The sequence below is a fragment of the Schistocerca piceifrons genome, chromosome 8, assembly GCF_021461385.2.
Source record: "Schistocerca piceifrons isolate TAMUIC-IGC-003096 chromosome 8, iqSchPice1.1, whole genome shotgun sequence".
In the NCBI taxonomy this organism is placed as follows: domain Eukaryota; kingdom Metazoa; phylum Arthropoda; class Insecta; order Orthoptera; family Acrididae; genus Schistocerca; species Schistocerca piceifrons.
The window spans coordinates 364,191,115-364,217,093 of record NC_060145.1 but is presented as its reverse complement, the minus strand read 5'-3'; positions in this window follow the sequence as shown (position 1 = coordinate 364,217,093).

Genomic DNA, 25,979 nt, shown 5'->3' with positions numbered 1-25,979 from the left:
TGCACCGTATGTACTGGCTTAACAATTCATCTGTGTGTGAGCACTGTGAGGACTGTTTTTTATTCGGGTGAGCTTTTCATGAACATCGAACAATAAAAATACGTTCTATTATTTGCGAATAACAGTCGCCAGGTGCCTGTAAGTTTCCCAGGAGTTTGCGGCCCTAGTCGTACAGCAAAGGACACACCCGATTCTGGAGTATTACCTCACTGCCAGCTGCACGTACAAGTAAAGAGCCAGAGAACTGCCTCGTTGGTTCCAGTGGGCCGAGCTGAACCGGGCTGCCCGTTTAACAAGCGATTGCCCACGGGGCAGAGCAGGTCACTACGGGCCGTTTACGGCAACTTTACGGCCACTACCGCTGCTCGGTCCCCCGACGAGGCACATGTCGATCAATGTGAGACTGCCAGCGTCCACCTGGCCCATGACATGGCATTCGATTGTACGCTGGCAGTCAAATAACCCAATACTGCCTCCAGGATGGGATGTCCCTGAGATGTACCCACATATCTCTTCTGTTCTTGGAAGCAGCTACGAGAGCTATTCCCCCCCCCCCCCTCGCTCCCACCCGCCCGCCCCAATAGGAGCGTCCAGTCGCGAAATTGAAGCCACAGTGAAAATAAAAAATTATCGCTGCTCTGATTTTAGGCATTTGTCGCATCGCCGTACCAACTTTCCAATATTCTTCTCATAGAAGGGACCCACCTGCGCTTTCTGCTAATCCTCTACTTTCGTCTGCAACCTGTTGTATATATCAAAATTAATTTCTCTTTGTTCACTTGATCCATTAGAAACTCTTTGTGGGAATCTGCACCGGCGAAAACAATGCGTTTCTATATAAATCTCTTTTCTTTTATTTATATTTTACACGTTGCGTTTTGGAAAATGATTTCCATTTACAAGCGTGTTTTCCTCCCTGTACTGTGTAATGTTCTTGATGTGTCAGCTTCTGCATTGTTCCGTTGCATTTACTATAATATGTGAAAAAGGGCAATTTTGAGTTGATTATCGATCGTCCTACATAGTTAGTTGCGAAATTATCTAGGACTTGTACTCACAGTTTTCTTGTGGCCCAATTTCGAACAGTCTTATACTAGTTAAACATCACATACAATTTTCTATGTGCACTATCGATCGAGAATAAAGTTACCTAAACAAAGAGTTACAAATATGCCTTTAGAGGTAGTCAGTGGCTTTTACAGAGTATCATTTACTTTTGTATTTATCTTAATAATATGGATCATAATCTGCTTCTATTAATTTACAATGGTGTTTATTTCTATGTGATATTCTTTTTATTTAAGTATATTGTCGAACCATGTGAAGAAATTCAATACCTTATCTTCATATTTTTCGTAATGTGAGTAAATCTCCAGCACTTCAAACAGATACATTTCATGTTCTTCATTTTGTCGGTGGAGTACTTAGATATTTCGCTTTCATTTTCCATATGGATGTTTGGTATTGTGCGATTGTTACTGAAGTTAAGCGTCTGTTGTGTGTGTAGGCTTGAATGAATATCTGGTGTTGAAACCTCGACCTGTTTGTCCTAGCATGTTACTTTGTATAATATTTAGTCTAGGTATGGGTAATGATTACGCTCTATGTAAAAAAATAGGTTTTCCTGTGGTTTATTAGATGTATAAAACCCAATTTTTACTTTGCGGTTTTTTATAATATTTTGCAATCTTTTGTGATATATATATCCAAGAAATGGGAAATACAACAGAAGGTAAATTTGAATCTCTCGATAATAGAATTTTTAATGGAAAAAGAGGAAAGAGTTATGAAAGTGTCCACAATGCGGAACAGGATTTATAGTAAATTTAAATGTGACAGATTCCATAACTGATTTTAAATCTATTTCTCCACGAATATCCACTTTACCTCTGAAAATCAGAAACAAGATCTGTACTGTCATAGCCGGCGCTGCAGTCTTTAACCGTGCGACCGCTACGGTCGCAGGTTCGAATCCTGCCACGGGTACGGATGTGTGTGATGCCCTTAAGTTTGACCCATGGTGCTCAGAGCCATTTTTTTGTACAATCATAAACGGCAATGCCCCTACAAATGAGAAAAATTTTCTAACTAGAACTATGGTAGAAGTAGAAAATATCTGGGATCGTTTGGACCAGACAGCAAATCAAGTCAATAAAATCAACGTAAAGATCTTAATAGGAGATTTTAATGCTCAACTGGGAAAGGAAATGAAGTACAGAGACATAACTGGAAAATGGGCTCAACATAAACTAATATAAATGGATAAAGACTAGTTGATATTTGCAGAACACATGGGCTCATATCTAAATCTACGTATTTTGAAAGAAAACTAAGCAAACTTATGACATGGAAATATTCTGATTGGACAAGAGATGAACGGCAGATCGACCACGTCTGTATAGACAAATTCTTTGAAAAAGAAAATGTTAAAGTACTGAGACGAACAGACTCAGGTTCAGATCATTATTTGGTCCAAATCACAGTCAAATTCACCTCATCAAGGAAAATAAAAAAGACAGCGATAGGAGATAAAAGAAAGTATGACTGACATAAATTAATAACAAATGACAAATATCAGGAAAACACATAAAATACAACAGTAACCGGTAATCTTGAGGGGCTAAAACCAATTTTAAAACAGCATACTGAGGAATCAGCCGCACTACATCAACATAAAAAATATGGATGATGGACAACAGAATATGACAAAATTTATGACGTAAAATGTGCACAGAAAATTGTATTTGATGTTTAACTTGTGTGAGAGACTGCGCGAATGGACCAAAAAAACCTTAGGTACAAGTGATTTCAAAATTCGGCATTAACTGTATATAAAGATCGATAGTCGACTAAAATTGCATATTTTCATATAATCTACTAGCGGCACCTCACACATCACCACCATTTCGAATGTATGGCATATTAGGAAGAGAAGAGCGCACTTAAAACGGAAATTATTTCTCTAAATACCTCGTGTCAAATATAAATACCGGAAAATTGTGACTGGTAGCGTAATGTGTTTATAAACAAGCCTATTCCTCTTGACTTGTTCTCAGTAGCCCTTCGTAAACGAGTTTCCCGAATCGCCTAATCCACTCGCTGATTGAGAACCGTCGTTTGACACCCACTCACTTCCTTGACTGCCTGCATCATGAACCTCTGTACGTTCTGTTTCAAAGTTCCCGCACTAACGCCGCACTGTGCTGTCACGCAAGGAAGTTACATTATGTGGTTATTAGGCAGAACTACTCAGCATATAGAAACAGAAAGGCAGCACATACTTCACACTTACGAGGAGACTTTATTGTTCGAGGTATATTTACGTCCTCAATGTGCATTCAGGACTGAAAGGGGCGACGTGACGCCGTCTAACATCGTACTCAACTGAAAAGCCAAACAAACTGGTACACCTGCTTAATATCGTATAGGGCTCCCGGAGCACGCAGAAGTGCCGTTATACGACGTGGTATGGACTGGACTAATGTCTGTCGTTACTGTCGTCAGTATATGAAACCTGGTGATGATGCATAGCAGAACAAAATTTTGCGGGGATATCAGGAATAGCACCAACGTCCACCCTTCGCATTTGTGTGGGTTTAGCTCTTCTTCAGTGAGGTGGCTGAATGTCTTTCGAGGAGGGAGAAACAGGTCTTCCTCAAGACCCGAAACGAAAGATCGTATTGTTGCTGGAGGCAGTGATATGTAGCGAAGTCGAAGTTCTAGTTCATCCGACAGTTGTTGGAGGGATTCAGGTCGGAGCTCTGGGCAGGTCATTCCATTTCACGAATGTTGTCCATGAACCATTGCCTCAAAGGTCCTACATTATGAAAGGATGCATTGTTGTGCAAATAAAGTCATCGTCTCCCTACTGTTTCTCTACCGTAAGCAATACACAGAGTTGTTAACTAAGTTAATATCCTACTGTATTAAGCGTTTCTTAAGAGCAGTAAGGGAGTCAGACGCTAACGCACCACACCGTAACATCATCTCCTATGTGCTTCACCGTTGGCAGTGCACATGATGGATGGTAACGTTCTCCAAACAAAACCTCTTCCATACAGCATGATTCATCGCTTCAGCTCACTTGTTTCCAGTCATCCACTGCCCAGTGGCGCCATTGGTTACAGTATGTCAAACATCGCTCAGCAATGAGTACAATAATGTGTGTGGCTTCTGACGCACTGCTCGACCATTGTAATTCCATTCTTAACTTCCTACACACATCCTGATCGCTGGTCTGCTGGTAGCCCTTTCCATCCATTGATTCTTTGTGCTGATTTCATGCGATTTTGTACCGTCAGCCACCACAATGTTCGACGGTTGTTGTTGAGCGCCCACAAACTGATCATCATCATCTTCATCGACGGTCGTTGTCCGTGAGCACATGATGTCTGCTGGGTCTTCAGCTCGGTTGTTCTTTCTCGTTTCCACTGCATAATTACATCACTAATAGTCGACTTAGGCAGCTTTAGAAGGAAGAAATGTATTCAGTATTGTGAATACGATTAGTCTGCAACTGTGCTACTCATTAGTGACAAATGAAAATTTCTGCCAGACCGGGAATCTAATTCGGTTGTCCCATGTTACGCGAGCTCTCGTCTTAACCACTTTCGCTATCCGAGCACGCTTCCAGGATTGATCCAAACCTCGGCATCTCATTGAATGTCCACATTCTGCAGTTACACAATTGCTGGGATTTCCGTACTGGGAGGGACTGTACTGTCATTGTCGCGACCTCTCTAGGCAGGCAGTACTATTAGCAGTGCCCTTGTATTATGGTTTACTATGCAGTTTTCTTCAGACACGCATACCTTACTGTAACTAATTCTTTTCCATTAATCCACAGTCAGTGGTATCGCATTTTCCACCACTTCAAGCAATACTTAGCAGTGACTATTAAAATTGGTGTCATAGAAGATGCTGCTCAACCATTTCACTCCATCCTTTTAATTCCCTATACATAGTATTTCGGTAGCTGGACTGGTGGTAGCGCTTTGGAACTCACTTATGCTAACTTTTTTACAAGCACCCTCCACAGTGCTTGACAGTCCACGCCTGTCAGTATAAGAGGTTTACGTAGTCCGTGTTCAACAATGGTTGTAATTTGAGGGGCGTTTGAAAATTCCGTGCAAAGTCCGAGAGATGGCACCATCTGCGCGTATCGAGGCCATGTTTAGTTAGTAGCATCTCTGGGAAGAACGCACACCAATTTTCAGCCATATTGATATATCTGTAGGGCATTCGTGTGAATCAAGGAAGTGAGTGATTATCAAAAAATGGACACAAAAGAATCTCCTGTGGTGATTAAATATTACTTTATGAAAGGCAAATCGCCTCTGTGGACTAAAGAAAAGCTTGATAAACATTACGGCGACTCTGCACCTTCGCTTAGGTTTGTAAGTAGTTTCAAAATTTTCGAAGTGGCCATAGGAGCACAAGTGATGCTGAACGTTCTGGACTCACTGTGGAGGTTGCGGCTCCAGAAATCATTGATAAATTCCACGATATGGTGATGGATGACAGAAGAGTTAAGGTGCGTGAGATTGCTAGTGCTGTGGGCATCTCGAATGAATGGGTACATAATATTTTGCGTAAACATTTGGACATGAGAAAGACATCCGCAAGATGAGTTCCGCGATCGCTCACGCTTGACCAAAAACGGACTCGTGCGATGTGTTGCAAGGATGGTTTGCAGCTGTTCAGGAAGACTCGGCAGGACATTAAGCGTCGTTTAGTACTGTGGATGAAACATTGATACATTAATATACTCCTGAGACCAAACAACAATCTGAACAATGGGTTACCAAGGGATAATCTGCACCGAAAAAGGCGAAGACCATTTCCTTGGCCGGAAAGGTTATGGCGACTGTCTTTTGGGATTCGCAAGGGGTAATCCTCACCGACTATCTGAAAAAGTCAATTTGGAGAAATGGCTGGCGGGACAAAGGTTTTATACAAACGAAGACGTGATTGCAGCAGCTAATAGCTATTTTGCAGACTTAGACAATTCCTATTATTCGGAAGGGATCAACAAATTAGAACAGCGTTGGACGAAGTGTATGAGTCTAAAAGGAGATAATGTCGAAAAATAAAAAAAGGCTTACCCCAAACACGTAAGTAGTATTTATTCTTGCACAGACATTTCAAAATTCCCTCATAAATCACCGTCTGCCGACCTGGGTAGCGTTGTCCGGACCGAGAGTTCCTGAGGGATTTGTTTCTGAGGTGACTTCCAGTGAAACGTTCCAAGTCACTGAGCTCTCGTGACTGACCCATACTGCTATTACTGCTTCTCTACTGACAAAATACTATCCATCTCTTTTCATTCTAGCAGGTGCGGCACTCGCGACATCTGACGATGAAACACGCGTTATACAAGGATGTCCGAATCCTTTTATCTTGTAGTTTATTTCATGATCAGTCATATACCGACAGCCTTGGACAGCTTCTGTTGTGATGCACAGTAGATCGTTAAGTCCATGAACTTCTGTAACTTTGTAAGGTTTGGGGTAATGCATAGCTCAGCCAGCATATTATTCCAGCACACAAGCCTGAAGTGCTTAATGTCTCCATGATTTTTCCCAAACTTCTTTCAAATGCCGCTGTTTACTTCTAATCCGGCTAAAATCGCTGCGTCAGCTGCCATAATCCGAGGAATAGGCCGCAGCCCTTACAGTGGGTCGGAGCCTCACGCCGGAGTATTCGCTCGATCGAAACGCCGGGCATGAGTGAAAAACCCCGTTTTGGTCTGTAATCAAATTCCTGTCGCCCTTCATTCGCCTGCTGGTATTCACGTATGACACGCAAACCCAGTTATGAACAGGAGGTGAATTTCGAAAGTCAACAGATTATTTTTTATTAGCTGCTGCCTAAAAACATACGCAGGCTGCCCTTATATTGTGTGTTCGTCGTAGAACAGTTGTTTTCCAGCACGGCCGTATTCACAAATGGAATTGGAATCTGAAACAAGATCGGTAGCAATGAAACGAGTGTAGCGCAGAGGACCACATCTGGCGGCGGCGAACTCGCGACGTACGGGCCGTTGCTGTCAGCGCATCACGCTTCCGGCGCTCGGTTATCGCCTGCGCTGCCTCCCAATCTCTCGGGATATTCCTCCCACTGAATGCGTGTTCCCTGAGCTACTCCGCAACGATAAGCTGTTCGGCACGACGTGTGTCAGGCTGTAATTCTGTAATGATTCCGAAACACAACCCGTATCTGCAGCCGGGGTGCTAGAGTATTTATCTGAAGATTAGTTTTTAGTATTAATTCCTTCGAAGAAAAGTCTTACTTTATAGGGTGACGTTTAAACATTTCCCCAAATGAAAGTTTCCACATCTTCCGGAGAAAAGTTTAGTCTTCTCCGAAACAGTTTCAGTTTTCTTTCCGAGAAGGGATCACTTATTTTGAAGAAGAGTTTCTGTTTTTTCTTAAGCAGAGTTTCCGTTTTTTCTGAGGAAGAATTTCAGATTTTTCTCACGAAGAAATTCAGTTTTTTCTGATGAGAAACTTTAGTTATTTTAGGCAGAAGGGCTCAGTTCTTTTTTCAGAAGACGTCTCACATATTCTGAATTAGAATTTTAATTTTTTTTTCAAAAAGCGTTACCATATTCTCTGATAGGGAGTTTAGTCTTCGAGAAGAAAAAAATTGCGCTGTAAAAAGTAATACAGTGGTACATAAAAAATAAAAGAAATGGCGAAATCCTTGTCGCCTAATGTGCAATGGCACTCGACGTGGAGGTAGTTGATTTGAATCCAGACGGTATACATTATTTTTGCCACCAGTATTAGGTAAGAAAGTGGAGCGAAGGTTTTGGTTTAAATCACTGTTGTTGTTGTTGTGGTCTTTAGTCCTGAGACTGGTTTGATGCAGCTCTCCATGCTTCTCTATCCTGTGCAAACTTCTTCATTTCCCAGTACCTACTGCAGCCTACATCCTTCTGAATCGGCTTAGTGTATTCATCTCTTGGTCTCCCTCTACGATTTTTACCCTCCATGCTGCCCTCCAGTAATAAATTGGTGATCCCTTGATGCCTCAGAACATGTCCTACCAACCGGTCCCTTCTTCTTGTCAAGTTGTGCCACAATCTCCTCTCCTCCCCAATTCTATTCAATACCTCCTCATTAGTTATGTGATATACCCATCTTATCTTCAGCATTCTTCTGTAGCATCACATTTCGAAAGCTTCTATTCTCTTCTTGTCCAAACAAGTTATCGTCCATGTTTCACTTCCATACATGGCTACACTCCATGCAAATATTTTCAGAAACGGCTTCCTGACACTTAAATCAACACACGATGTTAACAAATTTCTCTTCTTCAGAAACGCTTTCCTTGCCATTACCAGTCTACATTTTATATCCTCTCTACTTCGACCATCATCAGTTATTTTGTTCCACAAATAGCAAAACCCCTTTACTATTTTAAGTGTCTCATTTCCTAATCTCATTCCCTCAGCATCACCCGACTTAATTCGACTACATTGCATTATCCTCGTTTTGCTTTTGTTCATGTTCATCTTATACCCTCCTTTCAAGACACTGTCTATTCCATTTAACTGCTCTTCCAAGTCCTTTGCTGTCTCTGACAGAATTACAATGTCATCGGCGAACCTCACAGTTTTTGTTTCTTCTCCATGGATTTTAATACCTACTCCGAACATTTCTTTTGTTTCCTTTATTGCTTGCTCAATATACAGATTGAATAACATCGGGGATAGGCTACAACCCTGTCTCACTCCCTTCCCAACCACTGCTTCCCTTTCATGCCCCTCAACTCTTATAACTGCCATATGCTTTCTGCACAAATTGTAAATAGCCTTTCGCTCCCTGTATTTTACCCCTGACAACTTCAGAATTTGAAAGAGAGTATTCCAATCAACATTGTCAAAAGCTTTCTCTAAGTCTACAAATGCTAGAAAGGTAGGTTTGCCTTTCCTTAATCTTTCTTCTAAAATAAGTCGTAGGGTCAGGATTGGCTCACGTGTTCCAACATTTCTACGGAATCCAAACTGATCTTCCCCGAGGTCAGATTCTACCAGTTTTTTCATTCGTCTGTAAAGAATACGCGTTAGTATTTTGCAGCTGTGACTTATTAAACTGATAGTTCGGTAACTTTCACATCTGTCAATACCTGCTATCGTTGGCATTGGAATTACTATATTCTTCCTGAAGTCTGATCACTAGGCTATGCATTAATTTCCAGAATTGAACTTCAAAATTCTCCGTAGTGTCTCAAGAGCCCTGTACATGTCACGCTGTTAATATTTATCTGTGACTATGATGGGTAAGTGTAGTACGTCGGTCCCCTTGGTGCTATACGAGAGTATTAAGCGGTGTGCCAGTACGAGATTTTACCCTCTCCCTTCTCTCACCATCATGCCACATGAACGTGACACCTCCCTATTTTTTGCTATTGTTATCTGTCTTCGAACTGGCTCTCGTTGGATGCGGTCTGCGACGAATTCCTTTCTTGTGCCAACCTCTTCCTCTTAGAGAAGCACTTCTTGGGTTTATACCACTCTCTGTCATCCTCAACATTTTTAATCCTCTGCAGTTACCTATAGCATCTCTGACGTAATTACCTACTGTCTTAATACATTTCCTATCATGCTGTCCCTCCCTCCTGGCAGTGTTATCCAAATGTTCCTTTCTGCCCCGACTCTTTGGGGAACCTGAGATTTTCCTTATTTTGTAACTCCACAAATCTTTTTACAGTACCATATCCTAAAGGAAACAATTTTCTCCTTTTCTGTTTTCAGATGGAAATCATTGGGTTGGTTAGGGTTGTTTGGGTGAAGAGACCAAACAGCGAGGTCATCAGTCTCATCAGGTTAGGGAAGGATGGGGAACGAAGTAAGCCGTGCCCTTTCAAAGGAACCATTCCGGCATTTGCCTGGAGCGGTTTAGGGAAATCTTCAAAACCTAAATCAGGATGGCCGGACGCGGTATTCAAGCATAGTTCTCCCGAATGCGAGTCCAGTGTGCTAACTACTACGCCACTACTGTGAATCAATTATCATCATAGAGTGCTGTGCTCCGGACGCACAGTCCCACAATTTTCTTTTCGCACTAATGCCTATGTTTGATATTACTAGACTGTTTTGGCCTGGAATGCTCTCTTTGTCTGCGCTAACCTACCTATACGTCCACCTCTCTTCTTCCAGACTGTATTATTTAGCTTCAAAAGTATCAGAATTCCTTCAAATATGTGTTGAATTGGGTGCGAAATCTTATGAAACTTAGCTGCTAAGGTCATCAGTCCTTCAGCTTACACACTACTTAACCTAAATTATCCTAAGGACAAACACACACACACATGCCCGAGGGAGGACTCGAACCTCCGCCGGGACCAGCCGCAAGAATTCCTTCACTTTGTCGGCTTCGTGGTGACTGATTTTGATACCTTTATCGCTAATCCCATTTCTGCTACTTTCGTATATCTTCTCTTTGCTCTGAATCCATATTATGTACTCACAAGGTTGCTCAATGAATTAAACAGCTCTTGTAATTCTTCCTCACTTTTCTCAGGTTAGACGTGTGATCAGGGTATCTTATCATAGATAAGTTTTCGCCCTCAAATTTAGTACCACCCTTAAACCAGCCTTTTACTTCCATCATTCCTTCTTCGATGTACAGACTGATTAGTTGGGCCGAAAGACAGTGTTACAACATTTTTAATATGAGCACTTTGCTCTTACTCTGTTTATCTGATTCCCTCTTGGTTTTTGACATATTGTATATAACCTGTCTTTCTTTGTGGCTTTCTGCTACATTTCTCAGAATTTCTCAGTATATATACGTATCAGTTGCACTATCAGTCAGTGTGATGAAAACGAACGTTTTCTGATTAGGCAACGGAGCCCGTTTCTCGGGTTCATCCACACAATGTTGCCATACGTTTCAAAAAGATTCCGTTACATACCGTTGAAAGTCACTGAAGGAGCTCATTAGTTTTCTGGTAACGTTGCTACTATGTGCTGGAAACAGGTTTCAGGCCATTTTCAATATAGCAACCTAAGACAAACAGTGATTGCGTCAGACGTGTTCTGCGATTGTCAACGTTCGCAACTGTGCTACAGAAATATGACATGAAGAATGGTATTGTTGGTATCAGATTAATAAAGAAAAACGTTTCGGACAGTTACCAGTGTTACTCAAATCATATAAGCAAACTTAAACAGTTTTATTATATTTAATGTAATGATGTCGAAATAAATTACACTACTGTCCATTAAAATTGCTGCACCAAGAACAAATGCAGATGATGAACGGGTATTCATTGCACAAATATATTATACTACAACTGACATGTGATTACATTTTCATGCAATTTGGATGCACAGATCCTGAGAAATCAGTACCCACAACAACTACCTCTGGCCGTAATAACGGCCTTGTTTCGCCTGGGCATTGAGTCAAACACAGCTTAGATGTCGTGTACAGGTACAGCTGCCCATGCAGCTTCAACACGATACCACAGTTCATAAAGAGTAGTGATTGACGTATTGTGACGAGCCAGTTGCTCGGCCACCATTGACCAGACGTTTTCAGTTGGTGAGAGATCTGGAGAATGAGCTGACCAGGGCAGCAGCCGAACGTTTTCTGTATCCAGAGAGGCCCGTACAGGACCTGCAAAATGCGGTCGTGCATTACCCTGCTGAAATGTAGGGTTTCGAGGGATCGAATGAAGGTTAGAGCCACGGGTCGTAACACATCTGAATTGTAACGTCCACTGTTCAAAGTGCCGTCAATGCAAACAAGAGGTGACCGAGACGTGTAACCAATGGCACCCCCATACCATCACATCAGTATGGCGATGACGAATAAACGCTTCCAATGTGCGTTCACCACGATGTCACCAAACACGGATGCGACCATCATGATGCTGTAAACAGAACCTGGATTCATCCGAAAAAATGACGTTTGGCCATTCGTGCACTCAGGTTCGTCTTTGAATACACCACCGCAGGCGCTCCTGTCTGTGATGCAGCTTCAAACGTAACCGCAGCCACGGTCTCCGAGCTGATAGTCCATGCTGCTACAAACGTCGTCGAACTGTTCGCGCGGATGGTTGTCGTCTTGCAAACGTCTCCATCTGTTGACTCAGGGATCGAGGCGTGGCTACACGATACGCTACAGCCATGCGGATAAGATGCCTGTCATCTCGACTGCTAGTTATACGAGGCCGTTGGGATCCAGCACGGCGTTCAGTATTACCCTCCTGAACCCACCGATTCCATATTCTACTCTCGACTAACGCGAGCAGCAATGTCGCGATACGATAAACCGCAATCGCGATAGGCTACAATCCGACCTTTATCAAACTCGGAAATGTGATGGTACGCATTTCTCCTCCTTACATGAGGCATCACAACAACGTTTCACCAGGCAACGCCGGTCAATAGCTGTTGATGAGAAATTGGTTGGAAGTTCTTTCCTCATGTCAGCACGTTGTATGTGTCGCCACCGGCGCCAAACCAGTGTGAATGCTCTGAAAAGCTAATCATTTGCATACCATAGTATCTTCTTCCTGTCGGTTAAATTTCGCGTCTGTAGAACGTCATCTTCGTGGTGTAGCAATTTTAATGGCCAGTTGTGTAGTAGAATTATGGTTACAAAAAACAAAACGAAAAGTAGTAAAAGGAACAAGCATTAGACAACTGCTTAATGCCTGACGGTGAAATATAATTTCTGCATCGACTGCGAGATTTGAAAACTAGGTCAGAGGATTGAAAATACCTGAGGCATATTGGCAAAAGTATCAATTGAGTCTTCTATAAAATGTAACCTATACATTCCAGCATATAATGTGATGTAACTGTAACGGCCTTTGGCGCAAGATAGTAGTTCGTGTGTGACCGCATCGAACGAGAACCAGTCCGAAGACTTATGACAACAGCAAAGAATAGTGACGGGTCACGTTCATGTTGGATGACGGTGAGAGAAGAGAGAGGGTAAAATCTAGTACTGGCACACAGCACAGAGCTAACACATGGCAGCGACCCTGCACTCGACCACAGTGTCGTGGTGCCAGTTTTCAAGCCACATTCACACAGGGCACATGTTTCTATAAACTGTCAGCTCTATGTTCACGTAATCACGAGACCAGATATATCGCAAGATCGGCGCCGGACACAGCACGTGATGGACCAGCTCGGACGTCAAGTCGACCCAGAGCCAGCATCAATGATATCAGGGAACAATTACAACAGTTGCGCTTCCTACCTCAGGAGAGATCGATACAGCCGTTATATTACGCCTTTTGATTAAAAAAAAATCATTGGGGGGAAGTGGCAACAAAACGACTATTCACGTTGGTGTGTAGAATATATGAGTCTGGCAATATAGCATCTGACTTTCGGAAAAGCATCATCCACACAATTCCGAAGACGGCAAGAGCTGACAAGTGCGAGAATTATCGCACAATCAGCTTAACAGCTCATGCATCGAAGCTACTTACAAGAATAATATACAGAAGAATGGAAAAGAAAATTGAGAATGCGCTAGGTGACGATCAGTTTGGCTTTAGGAAAAGTAAAGGGACGAGAGAGGCAATTCTGACGTTACGGCTAATAATGGAAGCAAGACTAAAGAAAAATCAAGACACTTTCATAGGATTTGTCGACCTGGAAAAAGCGTTCGACAATATAAAATGGTGCAAGCTGTTCGAGATTCTGAAAAAAGTAGGGGTAAGCTATAGGGAGAGACGGGTCATATACAATATGTACAACAACCAAGAGGGGATTAATAAGAGTGGACGATCAAGAACGAAGTGCTCGTATTAAGAAGGGTGTAAGACAAGGCTGTAGCCTTTCGCCTCTACTCTTCAATCTGTACATCGAGAAGCAATGATGGAAATAAAAGAAAGGTTCAGGAGTGGAATTAAAGTACAAGGTGAAAGGATATCAATGATACGATTCGTAGATGACATTGCTGTCCTGAGTGAAAGTGAAGAAGAATTAAATCATCTGCCGAACGGAATGAACAGTCTCATGAGTATACAGTATGGTTTGAGAGTAAATCGCAGAAAGACGAAGGTAATGAGAAGTAGTAGAAATGAGAACAGCGAGAAACTTAACATCAGGATTCATGGTCACGAAGTCAATGAAGTTAAGGAATTCTGCTACCTAGGCAGTAAAATAACCAATGACGGACGGAGCAAGGAGGACATCAAAAGCAGACTCGCTATGGCAAAAAAGACATTTCTGGCCAAGAGAAGTCTACTAATATCAAATACCGGCCTTAATTTGAGGAAGAAATTTCTGAGGATGTACGTCTGGAGTACAGCATTGTATGGTTGTGAAGCATGGACTGTGGGAAAACCGGAACAGAAGAGAATCGAAGCATGTGGTGCTATAGACGAATGTTGAAAATTAGGTGGACTGATAAGGAATGAGGAGGTTCTACGCAGAATCGGAGAGGAAAGGAATTTGTGGAAATCACTGGTACGGAGAAGGGACAGGATGATAGGACATCTGCTAAGACATGAGGGAATGACTTCCATGGTACTAGAGGGAGCTGTAGAGGGCAAAAACTGTAGAGGAAGACAGAGATTGGAATACTACGTCAAGCAAATAATTGAGGATGTAGGTTGCAAGTGCTACTCTGAGATGAAGAGGTTAGCACAGGAAAGGAATTCGTGTCGGGCCGCATCAAACCAGTCAGTAGACTGATGACCAAAAAAAAAAAAAAAAAAACGCCTTCCTCATCCCTCACCCGAATCAGCCGTGCATGCATCCAGGTCATCACATGAGTCTATGTGATTGCCGTAAGTTTAGTGACAACAGTGCATCCCAATTTAAGTTATACAATATAGCACTGAAGATGGTCACTCAGTGACAGAAAATCGATTTTTCAATAGTAAAAAATATACGACCAATGCTGTCTCTTTTTTCAAGTATACCTGTTCCCTGGTCGTAGTGCACAAGACAACATGGAGTAGCCAATTAATAAAACGGTCTCTTACTGCCACGGTTGTTTTCAAATTTACCTCGATACTGCAATCACTGAACTAACACAGTAAACATTCTCAGCCCGGGAAGTCTGGATTCATTTTCTCCTCCCTTTCTAGGTTTTTTACCTTTTTTTCAGGTTGTTCCTTTTCAGAACAATTTGTGGTAGAACAATTCTGTTTCCACGTACAAGAATAACGTAAGGTAGTCCCCACACGCAAGGTGTAGTTTTTACCAATAGGAACGTTAATGAAATACATACTTGTCTACAGAAAGAAATATAGTAGTTTTGGTTGCTGGTGTCGTATATCTGAACCATGTCATAGAAGTAGCGATTCACTCTCCTAATCAGATAAGTAGTCTCGCAGATATTACGGGACCAAATACTTATTTTTTAGCCTTGGACACCAAGTAAGTCTTGTTTTCTGCGGAAATTTGTGACTTCACTGGGAATTTTCTAACGCTTCATGTTGATACATTGAAGTGAGGGCTAGTTGTTTGTTATAGACGAAGGAGAAGGATTCGATTAAAACTGATTCAAGTGAGAATGAAGTATATCAGTTGGAACTTGTAGAACAATAGTAAAGGTAAGGATGCTGCAACTGGTTTTCATTTTAAGGTTAGTAACCCTAACAGTTGAACTTTAGGTTCTCCAAGAACTTTGAAAGAAAGATTACTGTCACTTACTGACATTATATGTAAAAACCGGGAATTCAGGTGACAGGCTACACATTAACAAAAAAATATTACGCTTTTCATTTCGGAATACACATTTAAATTGCAAAATTACATGAGTAATAATTGTTGGAAGCCGCAAAAGGAAGTCATTATAAAGTATTCTACAGAATTGTGTATAAGTCAGCTAGTTTTAGAAATGTCTGCTGCTTCTCGTAAGTAGAATTTCATTATCTTGTGTACAACGAATGAAGAGATTCTTTCGATATCCGTTCATAAGTTGGAACATCGAGATTAAATTGTGTAAAATCGTTCTTATCCGTACATCAGTTTCATGTATGAGCTTATACCAGATAAAAAGCATGCAGTGCTGCCAAATCAAGTGAACGTTTAGTTCTTTCTGCTTCCTATCTAGAGAATAGCAAAGACATGAATGAGGAATTGCGCAGCCTTAATCAAGAGTGTGCTTGGCAGCCATTTGCCTCGTACCACATAGATCTACTTACTTCAGGTGATGTTTGATGTAGTACAGTTGCAGTCACTTCTGTAACAAAGTCTGTGTGTATGTTAGTGTTTCTTCAAAGATACTAGGAGCAATTACATAGTCTGCACTAACAAAGCGTTAGTCCTTCACACACCACATTCTCTCCAGTTCAACTGTATACTGTTGCTCAAAAGTGCATGTTCCTTACGTTCACACCTCTGCAATTATACTGCTTCAAGGATATAGACTGTTCCTCGAAGAAAGAATTTACTGTCCCGATATAGCGTCGGAATGCATTGATGTACCTCCAGGAGTCTTTTGGAATGCTGCTAAATATTCTTCCTTTGAAGTCGCATAACACTGATGGAAACCTATTTGTCTTCAAACAAGAATAAACAGACTCATGTGGAGTTAAGTATCTTATTAGTTCTCTGGAGACAACATGTAGTTTTCCAGTAAAATTTAAAAGTAAATTGATTTCCGCAGCTTCATCAGTTGAAGGGTGTCTGGCCTTTACACTTCCGAGTGATATTCCGATGCCCTTCCTACGAGGTTGTTTTCAGCATTCACTAGATTGTGACATTGGGCACAGTCTTCATTGTACATACAACTCAAATGCTGTATTTACGTTCCTCCTAAATTGTTTGTTAACAAGTGACATATTTAATTAAAGAAAGACGGCAACAGTTAATTTTTCTCATGCTTAGCATGATGGAAACCTATTTGTCTTCAAACAAGAATAAACAGACTCATGTGGAGTTAAGTATCTTATTAGTTCTCTGGAGACAACATGTAGTTTTCCAGTAAAATTTAAAAGTAAATTGATTTTCGCAGCTTCATCAGTTGAAGGGTGTCTGGCCTTTACACTTCCGAGTGATATTCCGATGCCCTTCCTACGAGGTTGTTTTCAGCATTCACTAGATTGTGACATTGGGCACAGTCTTCATTGTACATACAACTCAAATGCTGTATTTACGTTCCTCCTAAATTGTTTGTTAACAAGTGACATATTTAATTAAAGAAAGACGGCAACAGTTAATTTTTCTCATGCTTAGCATGATGGGTTTCGAAAACTTATACACAACATCAAGAGCAAACACTTAGATAAGTATTTTTTGTGATGTTTGCATGCATGTTTCTCTGCCTTTATCCGGACTGTGGCTGTCTACTTAAGATTATACTGAAGCAGAAGATTGGGCAAAATAAAGTTTGGGGAATTTTTACAGGCTAATATTAGACATAGCAATTTTGTTTGTCTTCTTGCAGATACCCGAGGTAACACACGATTAGCACTTTGGAGGGCGAAGAATCAAATCCGCTTTCGGCCGCTAAGATTTCGTTCGTTCTGTTAATTCCCACTGATGGGTAAGGTAAATGTCTGGCCTGGTGGTCTATTGGTGAAAGGCGTGTCTGAAAATGAAGAGGTCGCGAGACCGAATTTCGGTGGACCACAGATTTGTCAGTCTTCGGATTCCACCTTAAACGGTAGGTCACCTTTTCTAGGTTGAATAACAGGGATAGGTTAGGGACACGCAATTCGCCGAATTATCGTTCAGAAAGGAGGGCCTGCACCAATCTATTGAGCCACACGAAATTATTATTGTAAGGCGAATGTTCCTTTGAAAAAGTGCGTCCGATTTCCTTCCGTGTACTTCACTTACATTGAGATTTTGCTCTGTGGCCAATGGAGATGTCAGCGGTACCTTAACCCCTTATTTTCTTTCATTCCTTGTTGCGAAGTATTTCCTTCTTTAGGTGTGGAAACACGAGCGACTACAAATGGCAGCAATTTCTTTGATGGTGACATTGGGACAGCTATCTCTCTAAAACCTGAAATTCCTTGAAAACATCTCATTCTAATCCGGAGAACACAACGCCATTCCAATCGCCTCTCCAGATATGTGATTGTACTAACAAACATACGTGGACGGCGGCAGTGGCCGAGCGGTTCTAGGCGCTACAGTCTGGAACCGCACGACCACTGCGGTCGCAGGTTCGAATCCTGCCTCGGGCATGGATGTGTGTGATGTCCTTAGGTTAGTTAGGTTTAAGTAGTTCTAAGTTCTAGGGGACTGATGACCTCGGACGTTAAGTCCCATAGTGCTCAGCGCCATTTGAACCATTTGAAACAGACGTGAGTGTAGTTCTGTGGGAAATGAATTATTACCGATTTCGCTGTAATGAATATTGTTGTAAGTGAGATACTATTAGGAACTTAGACACTTCATCTACGTGAAAACACAATTTTGGTGTCTTAAACGGTTCCGAAACATTTTTATGTTCAGAGATTTCCAATACGTTTCCTGAAATTGTGATGGGGACTTTGTACATTGGCAAAATATCATGGTAGCTGAATAGCCTGAGGTGGGCTTGACACTGATCAATGTGTACCAAGAGCACATTCCCTGGCTGGTGAAGCCTCAGAGATAACACACAGTGCTGTATCCAACAGGCTAATTCTTAAGACGAAGACATCGTGAAACGTGTTATTGGAAACCACTTACTTGAATATTCACATGCCTTATATCGAGAAGATGTCGTCGTGAAGACTGATGCAGTTTTGTAAAAATATGTCACGACCTTAATCTGGCTATACCATGACTCTGGTCTCGGTAAAAATCCAATCCTCTGAGTCACCTCGCTCTGTTTATTATAGTATGGTAGACATAGTGTGTAATGGAACGGACAAATTCTCGAAGTAAATAACTGAATCATTTACAAAATAGCAATAAATCCATAAACCCTTATTTCTTAACATTGTAGTTTCATCTCTGCTTTCGAATCGTTATGCCTACATATTTAGACTTTTCGTTTCAGTGAAATTTCCATTAACGCTTAGAATCTTTTTTCCAACTACTCTTCCATTCTAATTTCCAATTAGTTTCGTCTAAAGGTTCAAATCCCGTTTCCAGTACAGCCATTAATAGAATTTCGAGTGAATTTATTTTTCACCTAATTTTAGACTCGAATTTTAACTCTCATGACAAATCTTATGCCCAATATTGACACTATTCTGGATTCAAAAGCTGTTTCAAGCGCCGTTTGTAATCAGTTTCGAATGAGGTTTGAATTCTGCAAACGGTTTTTTTGTTATTTCATTACTGAATCTTTGCCCTCTCTTTTTTTACTATCTACTTCATCTCTCCCTTTTGATTAAACTTCCTCTTCCCTTTCTTACTTTTGTTATAGTTTCTCACTGTTTCTTAGTTTCCTGTTTATGTTATACAGTTTTATCTCCTTTTTTTTCTTTGCTCCTTTCTTTCACACTAGAATTTTTCTGTTTTCTTAACTTGTTTCTTACGTTCTCTTTTTCTCTCCATTTTCCTTGTGCTTCTTTTTTCGCTTCCCTCTATTCCTTTCCTACATCGCTTAGTAAAAAGAGTAAAAAAAAAAAAAAAAAGGATTGGAGTAGCAATTCTCACTGAAAGGCCGAACAATTACCAGAGTAAGTTAGTGTTTTTCGTGTTCAGTATTGTAACTAGGCCTTGTAGATTATAGAAGGGCGTGAAAGCGCCAGTTGTCTAGTAATCAGCACGAAGCATATGGATATACTCTCTGTTTTTGTGAGACAGCTTACAGCTCTATTAGCACTTGAGAGAGTTTAAAATGAGCCTCAATGTGGATGTACATTGGGCTCACTGGTCGAAATGTGCAGTATCCAGTTTTTTGTGGCATTTGGAAGTTACAGTGGCCCGGTGTTGCTTCCCATGCGAACGTGGAGGCAGGCATAACCGTTGTCAAAGTTCCTGCCGAACAGGTCTAAGCATCCCAGGGCAGGATGGCAATATTACCCATCTGGCACATCATAGGCCCTTCATCTCGGCACCTTGAATTTGAGATACAGTAATGGACTCCATGCAAGATTGTTTGTCAACCCGTAATTAGGTGCAGAATAGCAGCGGCATAGTGTTCTATGCGATTTCTGCCTCGAACAACGTAACACAAACGTCTGCGTTTGGTGTAGTGACATGATTGAGAAGCATGGACTGCTGATCTATGTCCTTTAACTGTGTGCAGCAAGAAATCGATTTTCTGCACCCCTACAGATAATGACCGTCTGACAGAGACCCGGGATGTGTGCTTTGGACGGTTACAGTGACGTTATACCTGGCGTCATAGTGCGAGGACTTTATGTCTTGGGTGGTAGTGAATGTGGGAGCTCTAACGGAGTAACAGTACATCACGCACATATTTCCTTCTCCTGTGTTACCTGTCATGCGACAATATTGTGGTGCAATTTCTCAGCAGGACAATACTACTGTACACATAGCACGTATCTCCATGAAATGACTCTGCGATGCTGAGGTAAGTCCATTGCCAGTAAGATGTCCACCTCCGCCCCCAATATGACATGTATACATGTATGGGAACGTCTTGGATGTCAACTCAGCCCAAGTGCCAGTATCCACAATATCAAGGACTACTTGGAACAATTGTGGACCAGACTGCTACAAGAGAGGCTAAACTTATTTGTGACCCACTTCCCAACAAACCTGTGCATGAGCTGAGACCAGAGAGCATGCAGTGTCATATTTATACTTGAAAAATTCTGCCAAGAGCTTTGTAAATTTGCTTGACACTGTAATCAGTGAAATAACATCACATATTTTTTCAAAACTTCAAATTTCAGTTCGTTTCCTCCTCCCCTTATGTTTGCTTCGCTTCTTTTGTCAGGCAGTTTATTTGTTTATCTCACTTATTTTCTCTTCAGTTTTCCATACACGCTTACTTCTTCCTCTGCGTCCGTTGGATTCATTATTTCCTTGCATTTATTTTGCGTTTCTGTGTTTCTTTTCCATTTTACTTCTATTTTGTTTTTTCACTTTTTTTCTGCAATTTATCTGCTTCCTTACATTCCATTCTACGTTTATCTCTGTCCTCTCTATATTAATTCCACTATTCCTTTTCATTTGGCTACTACAATTACGCTCTTTCCTTATTTTCCATCTCCTGCCTCTCTTTGTTCTCTTTCGTTTCCTAATTCCTTCCTGCTCTTCATGTAATGTGAGATTTCAGAGCAGCATGTAGCTGAGGGTGTGACAAACAGCACTATCACAGTTGGCTTGCGATGTTCCACGCTAAATAAACGATACATGGACTCCCCGATAGCTTCGACCACGGACATTGGCCGCGGCCAAGTCGACCGCGAAGCAACCCGCACAGCACGCTTCGCCTCGCGTCGCGACGGCAGCGGCGTTTGTCTGCTGTCAGGGCCAGACGCTGCGCGGGGATTTGCAGCGCCACGCCGCTGCACAAACAGACTGCCTGCCAGCCAGTCTGCCGGCTGCTCCTGTTCTCCGCCTTTCTCCGCTCCGTCCGTATTGCGCACTTGAACTGCAAGGACGTCGCCTCCGAGCCGGTAATGAATTTCCGGCGAATGAATTAACACAGCACACAATCCAGCAGACATTAATTACGAGCTCTGGTTTTCTGGTATTGCTTGGAGGCCGCCTAGAAACCGCAGAGTAAGGACAAAAGAAGCGCGCCGCGAATGTTCAATGCTGAGGCACACCGAGCCAAGTGGTGCGTTTCGGTTTTGTAGGCTATGGATACGTACTAATAATCTCGGCATCAGCAGATGCAATGGCAATCGTTGTTACGCTGCTTGAATGCACAGCCAGCGACATGGAACGACGACATTAGCGATAAGAAAATTAAGTTGAAATACAAAGTAGGCGTGCAAATGCTGTGGCTGTTGGAAGGCAAAGAAACATTGATGATGAATTACGGTGTGTGGCGGACGGTACCTTGAGTACCTCTATCGGTTCTCCCTTCTATTCCAGTCTCGTACTGTTCGTGGAAAGAAGGATTGTCGGTATGCCTCTGTGTGGGCTCTAATCTCTCTGATTTTATCCTCATGGTCTCTTCGCGAGATATACGTAGGAGGGAGCAATATACTGCTTGACTCCTCGGTGAAGGTTTGTTCTCGAAACTTCAACAAAAGCCCGTACCGAGCTACTGAGCGTCTCTCCCGCAGAGTCTTCCACTGGAGTTTATCTATCATCTCCGTAACGCTTTCGCGATTACTAAATGATCCTGTAACGAAGCGCACTGCTCTCCGTTGGATCTTCTCTATCTCTTCTATCAACCCTATCTGGTACGGATCCCACACTGGTGAGCAATATTCAAGCAGTGGGCGAACAAGCGTACTGTAACCTACTTCCTTTGTTTTCGGATTGCATTTCCTTAGAATTCTTCCAATGAATCTGAGTCTGTCATCTGCTTTACTGACGATTAACTTTATATGATCGTTTCATTTTAAATCACTCCTAATGCGTACTCCCAGACAATTTATGGAATTAACTGATTCCAGTTGCTGACCTGCTATATTGTAGCTAAACGATAAGAGATCTTTCTTTCTATGTATTTGCAGCACATTACACTTGTCTACATTGAGATTCAATTGCCGTTCCCTGCACCATGCGTCAATTCGCTGCAGATCCTCCTGCATTTCAGTACAATTTTCCATTGTTACAACCTCTCGATATACCACAGCATCATCCGCAAAAAGCCTCAGTGAACTTCCGATGTCATCTACAAGTCTCATTTATGTACGTTGTGAATTACAACCACAGTTGTAATGATACACATTTATTATGCCACAGCCGGTTTCGTTTGTTAGAACATCATCAGGTTGCCGATATCAGCCAATAATGTGAATTAAGACAAGTAGTTGTCTTATGTAACAATAAAGGAAAAATCTGGAATTAGAGGTCTTAAATCATGACATTGGCATACCTCGGCAACCTAATTCTGGTGAACAAAAGCGATGACACAATAAATGTGTATCAATAAAGTTGGAGGGGTTCTTATTAATCATTGATATTAGTATTAGTCAGCTGTCAAGCTCAACATAATCAGTTTATTTAAAGTAAAGACATCTGCAAAAGGAAGAGAATCTGCTTTAAAGTGATTCCATAATTTGTAATTCAACCTAGAATGAAAATATAGATTGATGAAACAAATTTATCAGATCATAAATGTAGGAATAGTGTAGAAAACTCGTATAGAGCCTGTCTGGGAAACTCTTACTCCACTATTTACATTCTTTCACGTATATCTCTGCCTGTTGCTTGAATTTCAGTACGATTCGTCATTTACTAACAAAGTATTACAAATTCACGGGTCCCTAAACCTTTACAAGACAAAATTTGTAAACATTCAATATACTTATAAATATATTGCAAATTCTCTTAGTTAGTTAAGATGTTTCCTAGATCATTCGAATGATTCCTTTATCGAAATGACGTGGGAGGAGTGAGTTTAAGCGATGTGTGTGATTAGTGGTAACATTAATCAACAAGCTATTTGTTAGGTCAACTCATACAACTACACTTAAAAACAAGATTTTCTTTTAAAAAAGTTGTTAGACGCAGAGGGGAGAGTAAAATAGGTGTAAAGAGTGTATTGAAGGTCTTTACGAGAGGGAGTAATTACGCCATGCAATGCAGGGGAACAAACGTTCTTCGATCGGGAATACTTGGAATACTTGTAACCACAAGGGATTGGTAACATCCTCTCGGAGTTTCTAAACTCGATGTGGGAAATGGAAACCAAACGATTATTAAGGTTACTTTGTAGACTAAAATATTAGAGACATACTGTTGGTCTTTTGGAAGAATATCATTCATGCAATGGGAAAGGTAGCAAAGGCACATAAATAAAAGAACCAATGCACAATCAGCTCTGCAGCTTAAGCTACACACTCCTAACAAGGGGACTCGTATAGACCTCAGCAGTTGAGTCCCATAGTGCTCAGAGCCAGCCAACACTCCTAACAACAACAATGAAAAGAAAATTAAAGCCTTGTTATATTACAACTAGCGTGACGTTGGCAAATGTAAAGTCACAAGGCGAGTGATTTCGATGCTGAGCTTGACACTGGAGGCAACATTTAAGAAAAGTCTGGGCTCCCCCATAGCAACTGTCAAACTGAAAAAAGGAATTTCACAACGTAAAGTGCTACATCACTGTTGAAATTCCTAGAAAAGTAGACATTTAATATGAGGAAAGAGACACGTACAAGATGCAATAGAGAAAAATAGTGATGGAAGACCAAGATGTAAGTATTCGGATTAAAGTGGATGTACAACAGAAGTGCAATCCTTCCCTTCCACTTTTCAGCCTACACATAGGATAGAAGAAGGGTCTGGACGATAGGACATGTGTTAATACATGAAGTAGTAACTTATATTGTGCCACAGGGAGCCAAGAAAAGCAAAACTATAGTGAAAGTCAGAGAAGCGATTAAATCAAATAAATTATAGAGGTCATCGTGTGTAGGTGCCACTCTGAGATGAAGAGGTTGACTCTGGAGAGGAAGTTGTGGTGGGCCGCATCACTGCAGCTGGAAAAGTAACGACAAAAAAAGCTTTGCTATCGTTATCTGTGTTTTACATCGTTGCTGCGCTCTGAGAAAGTTCGGTGGGCGAATTGTAAATTTTTAAAAGTTTATTTTTTATTCCTGATGCGGTGAGGCAGCAGAGGTCAGTGCGGACGATAGCTGGTCATGTAGACCACTAGTCGGAATTATTGATATAACGTGGAAAACACTATGGACGAATGTGGTTTGTGACACCTGTAACGGCCGTGGCACATAAAACCGCTAATACGGTAATCGAGTGTGACCAGGAGTGAAATAATTTTGTAACGCAGACACTTCGTGCTACCGAGAAACTCACAAACTATTAGTTTAACTTGGCGGAGCAACCCGTGCTATGGGCAGAAAGTACTCGCGCTGAACTGAGAGGACAAGTATATGGCAAATCCATGGAGAAGAAATAGAAACTTTGAGGTTCGCCGATGACATTGTAATTCTGTCAGAGACAGCAAAGAACTTGTAAGAGCAGTTAAAAGGAATGTACAGTGTCTTGATGAACATCCACAAAAGCTAAACAAGGATAATGGAAAGTAGTCGAATTAAGTCGGGTGATGTTGAGGGAATTAGATTAGGAAATGAGACACTTAAAGTAGTAAATGGGTTTTGCTATTTGGTGAGCAAAATAACTGATGGTGGTCGAAGTAGAGAGGATATAAAATGTAGACTGGCAATGGCAACGAAAGCATTTCTGAAGAAGAGAAATTTGTTAACATCGAGTATAGATTTAAGTGTCAGGAAGTCGTTCCTGAAAGTATTTGTATGGAGTGTAGCCATGTATGGAAGTGAAACATGGGCGATAAATAGTTTGGACAAGAAGAGAATAGAAGCTTTCGAAATGTGGTGTTACAGAAGAATGCTTAAGATTAGATGGGTAGATCGCATAACTAATGAGGAAGTACAGAATAGGATTGAAGAGAAGAGAAGTTTGTGGCACAACTTGACCAGAAGAAGGGATCGGTTGGTAGGACATGTTCTGAGGCATCAAGGGATCACAAATTTAGTATTGGAGGGTAAAAATCGTAGAGGAAGACCAAGAGATGAATACACTAAGCAGATTCAAAAGAATGTAGGTTGCAGTAGGTACTGGGAGATGAAGAAGGGTGCACAGGATAGAGTAGCATGGAGAGCTGCATCAAACCAGTCTCAAGACTGAAGACCACAACAACAACAATCGTCCTCCTCAGTAGAACTACGTTAGAACCGCGGCTTTCTGGGTATAATAATAATAGTGGCGTGTGACGAGGGCCTCCCGTCGGGTACACCACACGCCTGGTGCAAGTCTTTCGATTTGACGCCACTTCGGCGAGTTGCGCGTCGATGAGGATGAAATGATGATGATCAGGAGAACACAAAACCAAGTCCCTGAGCGGAGAACATCTCCGACCCAGCCGAGAATCGAATCCGGGCCCTTAGGATTGACAGTCTGTCGCGCTGACCACTCAGCTACCGTTTTGGCGGACTTCAGGGTATAAATAAACGAGCTTAG